A 7,416-nucleotide genomic window follows, 5' to 3' on the forward strand; every position below is an offset into this window, starting at 1 on the left:
TGACAAATTACACAAATCACCTTAATTGTTGCAATTGCACTATTAATCTTTTAATCGTAAAAACTAAACTTTCAAACTTCCATAAATGAAAAGATTAGATCCCTAAAGTTTCAGTAGTAAAAATTAAATCCTTATTTCAAAAGTAAGAAAATTGCACTCGGTAAAAATTAAAAAAAAAAATGGATCTAGCTTGTTTTCCTTAATGCCGTAGTAAATACGCTTTCAAAACTGAACTGAGCCGATTACATTTATATAAGTTAAGGACAACGGTACTCCAAGTACCCCACGTATCTCCGCTTTGCTTTAAGTTTCACCCAAAAGACAATGGAGATAATTGTTCTCTCTTATATGCCCATGATCATTCCCTTCCCTAGCCAATGTGGGACTTTGTTTGCAATCACCTTACAAACCCAACAAAAAAATACGAAACGGTGTCGAACCGCAAATAAAAAATAAACTGAATGAAACCGAACCGAAAACCGATGATTTGGCAGTTCGGTTTAGCGGGTGAAGGTGAACTGTCATTTTTGTAGACGCAAGTCTGCAGATCTTGTTGGAGTAGAGGAATCGTATTGTGGATATGTTGATGTCGCGGGAGTTGCTGTGTTGTGAGTTTTCTTTAGATAGGGAAGAAGACGAGATTCGTGTATCTTGAATAGAAGAGAAATTTATAAGCTATTTTGAAGAAAGAAAAAAAGAAAGAAATTTGTGGCTCTTGAGAAGTAGAAGAGACTCGTGAACTCGTTTGGAGAAAGAAAAAAAAAAGAGAGAAATTTGTTAGGTCTTGAGAAATAGAAGAGACTCGTGAACTCTTTTGAAGAAAGAAAAAAAGAGAGAAAGAAATTTGTGAAGGTTGAGAAGAAGGAACCGTGGCTATTTTGAATAAGAGAGAAAAAGAAAGAAAGAAATTAACAGGTCTTGGGGAGAGGAAGAGATTCATGAGATATTTTGATGAAAAAAAATTAAATAAAAGAATGGGTAGTTAGTAGCAATGTTCAAAATGTCGATGTCGATGAAAATGTTGAGGTCTCGATTTTATGGACATGTCGATGTCGATAGATATTTCGGAAAAAAATAATGAAAATTGATGGAAATTTTTTGAATTAGAAAATAAAACTTGAATTGTAGCTTAATTAGCCTATAATTGATCACCTTTAAACATTAAATGTAAGAATATGACCATTTTACTTATGAAAATGTCGATGTCGATGGAAATATATAAAAAAAAAGATTTTTTCCTTTAATGAAGATTGATGTAAATTATTTGAATATGTACAGTAAACTTTAACTCTAAACTTTTGACTAATTTAGTATTTTTCATGATAAGATTCATTTGGAAATGAGATAATGACCGACTTGGTTTTCAAACACATTTCTCAATTTTAATTAACTCGTGTATCTATTTACTTTTTACCTACTCTTTTCAAATTTTAATTTACACATTTTTCAAATACATTTTCAAATTAATCCAACTTTCCAATCAAATTTACACAATTTCCAAACACCTCAACCTCGTGATTGTGTCATTAATCCAAATTATCTACCAATGAGATCCATATGTGCTTCATATTCTACTCACTTGAGCAACTACCTTCAAAACTTTCAGTCTAGGATGACTTGGGAGAACTATTGTAATTTATATCAAAGTTATCAAGATAGTGCACTATACCTCCGAGATCATTTTTTTGGTATTAATTAAGTTACCTATTCTACCTCATGTTTCACCACTATTTGTATATAATAATATTTTATTTTTTAAAAATTCTAATATTAGTTCAATCTTTATATATGTCAATATTTCACATATATTGTTCAATTGTGTAACTAAGAACTAGATGGTATTAGAAATTATCAATAAAGCAAATTCCAAATCTTATTAGTTATACTTTATACAGTATTAAAATGAGAATGTTTCATTGAACAGACTACATCGAGGTTGTGAGAAATTATAGACTGTAGTAGCATAGTAGAAAGATTATGAAAATAAAATAACCTTAAAAGAAGATAAGGCAAAAGGAAAAAAAAAAGACATGTCGACATTTGAGTCAATGACATAGGAGAAAATCGACTTTTTCCTCCTATGTCGATATTGAGCATGTCTACATGTCGACATGTCTCTCAACAGTTTGAACCCTTGTTAGTAGAAGAGACTTACAAGTTACAAGAAGAAGAAAATAATAATAATAAAAAAAGAAGATTCACATCTGACACCACCATCTTTTAAATCAGGTACACCACTCCACTCTTTTTTTGTCTTTTTGTGTCATCCTCTCGCATCACCATTAATGTATCAACCCACTTTACATATAATATATGTGTATATTCAAATATAAAAGGTAATATATATATTTTGTTACAATTTTACATAAAATTCTAGAATCAATTTTCTTCTAGTTTTTTATAGCCTAAAAGAGTATTTACAAATGTTAAATAAGAGGCGAATAATCACATAAACGTTTCAAATATTCTTTAGATAATTTCCAGCAACTAAGAGTAATGTAAAATAGAGAATTGACACAAGATTTATAGTGGTTTAGTCCTAAAATATGACCTACATCCATTTTGCAAAGATAATATCCCTGCGAGTCTTTATTATTAACTACAAAGATCGAAATACAAATACACAATAGGCATATACACCAAAACTGAATTGAAAAACCTAAAACAGAGAGTCAAGATCTACGATTCAAGAAAGTTTCTAATCAAAATCTTGAAGAGATTTGAGGAGCAATCTCAAACACATGTAAATCTCTTCAAGAATAGTTAAGAACCAACTAAGATAGAAAGATACAACCTCAACGCTTAGATCTATGCAGAATCCAAGTCCGGATTTGAAAAAAATCGCCAAAGAACCTTACGGTTGCACGACCACTCCGACAGCAGTGTCATTTTCCGTTCAATCGGGCAGCAACATTGATTTCTACCCAATCCCGACGGCACGGTGGGCGGCGACAGCGACAGAATTGAAGGTGGTTGGAGGTGGTTGCTTGAACTCTCTCTCTCAAGGTGATGGCTCTCCTCTATCTCTATTCTTCTCCTCTCTTAGGGTTATCAACAAAGAGGGATAAGGATGCTTATATAAGCCTTCCAAAACCAAGACCTAGAACTTTAGATGTGTTTGGTTAACTTAAAGAAGAATGGGCCATAAAAATATAACAAGTAAAAGAGGCCCAAAATCAAAAGGATAAATGGCAGCAATAAAAAAACATTATTAAAAATATTAACAATCTTCACCTTGATTTCATAATTTCATGAAACCAAAAGGGAGCTCGCTGCCATAAACAACCAAAATCTTCACCCTGTATCAAGCTGCAACATTCTCACACATATGTTAAATTTATCACAAGGCAATGCCTTAGTAAACATATCAGCTGCATTTAAATCAGTTGATATCGTTTTAACAGAAACTAAATCATCATTGATAATATCTCTAATAAAGTGGTATCTAACATCAATATGTTTAGTTCTTTCATGGTGAGAATGATTTTTAGACAAGTGAATGACACTTTCACTATCACAAAATACGGTAACATTAACAATGCAGTCACACAATTCAGAGACTATTCCCTTAAGCCAAATAAACTCTTTAATAGCTTCAGTTAATGCAATGTATTCTTACTCAGTAGTAGATAAAGCAACTATAGGTTGTAAACATGCTTTCCAACTAAAAGTGCAATTAAAAATTTTAAACACAAAACCAATCAAAGACCTTCGCTTATCAATATCGGCAGCATAATCAGCATCCACATATCATTCTATCTCTATGTCTATATTATCATTAACAGTTGCAATTACTCCACCATAAACAAGGCATAAATGTGAATGAGATGCAAGATATCTTAAAATCCATTTTACAACATTCCAGTGTTGTTTTCCAGGATTAGCTAGAAATCTACTCACAACACTTAATGGATGAGCAAGGTCAGGTCTAGTACATAACATAGCATACATAAGACTCCTAATAGTACTAGCATAAGAAATATCAAGCATATCATCAATATCATTGAGGGTCTTAGGGGAATCATTAGAAGACAATTTTAAATGTTTCCCAAAAGGAGTATTAGCCTTCCTACTATCTTGCAAACCTAATCTTTTGACTAGTCTTTCTATTTAGTTCTTTGGAGACAAACACAACTTATTATTTGCACAATCTCTAGTTATATCCATCCCTAAAATTCTTTTCGTTTGCCCTAAATCTTTCATTTCAAACTCTCTACTTAAAAGATCCTTCAACTTTTTAATCTCATGCATAGATTTACAAGCAATCAACATATCATCAACATATAGAAGTAAATAAACAAAATCAGATTTAGAAACTGTTGGGTTTTATGTCCAAAAACTCATAGTTTGTAAATGCCAGATATACTTTTATCATTCAATAAAGTTGTCATTGAAGGTTATAATAATAAGTACTTATTAATCCAATAAAATGTTCTTACTAGATCTAAATCCAATAAACTAAGGATCCTATACTATTACATGAGACTCAAACTTTATGTAGAGACATAAATATGGATCAAGTTTGAGTAAACAATCTAAATGGTCTATAGTATAGGAATAAGGTTGGGCGCCTTATTCTGGGGACACTATGGATGCGGCCCACTTTGTAGCTAATACAAATGATGTGATCCTAATTCTTTCATGTGGAGATATGCGAGTGGGGGCGTCTTGTGTAAAGAGTTTGCATAAGACCGGACCATGAGATAGTCACTTTTACTTTTTAACACCGTTTACTGTCTGAAACTGACCATCTCGACTTTGATGGCCTAGGTAACTCGATCTTAATCCTGAGCTAACTATGAATGTTTACTCGGGATTATCCTTAGATCTGCATGGGTGAGAGCAGATCAACAGTGCTGGCTCAATAAACCTCCCATTTCAGGGGTAAGACTAGGTAGATAGCTAGGGAGGGACATATGGTGCAAGAAGGAATTCACTTCTACCCAATTTTGGGATAGTAAAGAGGCTGTTCTCTTAAGGGCTGAATCCAGGTCTTGAATAATTGGCGCCACCCCATCAAAAGGTTTAAGAGGATTTTTTGATTTGATAGTTGGACTACAAATCATTGTTCATTAGAGGATCAGTAGGACTTAAGGAAAAAGAGGTAATTACAGGGGTAAAACGGTATTTTGACCTAGCTGTAATTACGAACAACCTGTGAAGGGTCGACTTATCAATCATGGTTATATCAAATGAACATAATATATCTACAGTGAGGAGAGTACAGCTACAGGCTTTAGTGGAGTGACCCGGTAGTTAACGAATGTTGGTTAACTAGATTAAAGAGTTTAACCGGTTAATTTTGGATCGTTGGAGCGCATGATCTGTAGGTCCATAAGGTCCCCTGGCTAGCTCATATAAAAAAATATATAAAAAACAAACATAGTTTTTTTTTCATTCTTGTTTGTTAGTACAACATGCAGATATAGGGAATCGAACTAACAACTTCTTGGTTGGAGATATATGTCAATTTCTGTTGAGTTATGCTTGCCTTCGTAAAAAAATAAAGATAGTTAAAAAACGAAAGAGAAATTTTAAATATGTCAAAGAAATTTTAAATATATCAAACTACCGATCTCTTTGCAAATATTTTATTTGAAACAAAATTTTTTTTGACCCATTGTTATCAAAATTGAAATAAAAAGAAAGAAAGCTAATCGAGGCGCACCAAGCTAAATAGAAAATCAACATGGATTTTGATTGCATGGTGTGATCATGTATATAGAATGGGAATTGGGAAAACAATATTAGTATGCTAAATAATTTGAGTAAAAAAAAAGTTAGAAAATAATTATATGGGTGCAAGGTTGATTGAGGTGAATAATTAAAAAAAAGTGGAATATTCTTTTTATCCAATAAAATAGGGTAAATTTGAAATTTCTTACGTTTAAATTTAAAATTCTTCAAATTCGACCTATTTGGAACTGATTTCAAATTCCTTCATTTTCTCTTCATTTTCTTTTCACCCCAAAGAGCATAAATGATTTTGTTGACGACAAATTTTGGAGGTCTACATGTCCGTTAGATGAGTAGCTTTGCCAAGGAGCAAATGAGCCTACAACTAGAAAACTCAACGTCGGTGTGGTGTCCCGCCTAATACATTCCAACTCAGAGTGGGAGCTGTTGGATTTTTGGCCCTTTAATCTCTAATTAATTAATTAATTAATGTTTTGATGATAACAAACTAATTTTGTTATTTGACAATTTTAGTGTTTTGAAGTGTCCACAACATAGAGCTCGAAATAAGGATTCCAATGTCTTTTGAATTACCCAAATTGGAGCTCAAACGAAGAAATTATAGTAGAAAGAAATCAAAAGGAAAAATACACAAAGTAGATGACGTGGCAGTTGAGTCTTTGCAACCGCCATTGAGGAAGTGACATGTGGTGTAATTTGTATTCTTAAAAAAATTAAAGGAAAAAAAAGAAAAAAAATATAGTGAAGAAAGAAAGGACAAAGAAAAGAGAAAAAGAAATAAAAAATAAAAAATAAAAAACAAAACAAAAGTTACTGTTGGTAACTTGAATAAAATTTAAAAACAAAAAATCAAAAATCCTGTTAGAGGCGCTGACACGTTTTATTTAAAAAAAAAAAACTTCTAAAGTTACCGTTGGAGTTTTTGTTTATATTTTATTATTATAGTATTATTATTATTATTATTTCTTTTCAAATCAAATCTCAACCTTTGATTCCATTTCTTTTCAATCCAATGACCCAAATTAAATTGGATTTCAAACCAATTTTAAACCACTTCTCCCTTCTATTTAAACATCCTTCTTCTCCCAAATTTATATACTTATTCTCTTCCAACTTTCTCTCTAATTTCTACATTGTTAATCTCTCTTCAAAGCTTCAATTTTTGTTCTATATTCTTGAGGGAAATTTTATTTGAGAGATATTTGAACTTCCAATTTTATTTTTCTTAGCCAAATTGAGGGTTTTTATTGGTAAGATTTTTCTTACAAATTTGTGAGCAAAAATTTATGTATCTACTCTTTGAGAGAGTTTGTGAGATTGTACTCAAAATTCAAATCTATTGTAAGGGTTGCTCTTGAGTCCCGAAAAGAGCATTGTAATGGTTTGATCCTAAACTGTGAAAAGGATTGGGTTTATTCTAACTCTCGAAAAAAGAACATTGTACCGGTTGGACTAAGGCGTGGAAAGAGTCAAGTTCTTCAATTGAACACCCAAGAGGAGCTTGGGAAGTGGAGTAGGCCGATTGTTGCCGAACCACTATAAATTTTCGATGTCATTTTCTCTAACCTTTCTCTATTTAATTTTTGCAATTAATTTTCTTTATTATAAATTGCATGAAATTAATTGCTAGAATTTGTTATTCATGTTTATGTGCAATATTTACACTGAAATTAATTAGGGTGCTTGAAATGTTATTTCTAAGTTATTTCTAATCTATGT

This window comes from Momordica charantia (genome assembly GCF_013281855.1).
Source record: "Momordica charantia cultivar OHB3-1 chromosome 5 unlocalized genomic scaffold, Mcharantia_2.0 BLBB01000005.1, whole genome shotgun sequence".
Taxonomy (NCBI): Eukaryota; Viridiplantae; Streptophyta; class Magnoliopsida; order Cucurbitales; family Cucurbitaceae; genus Momordica; species Momordica charantia.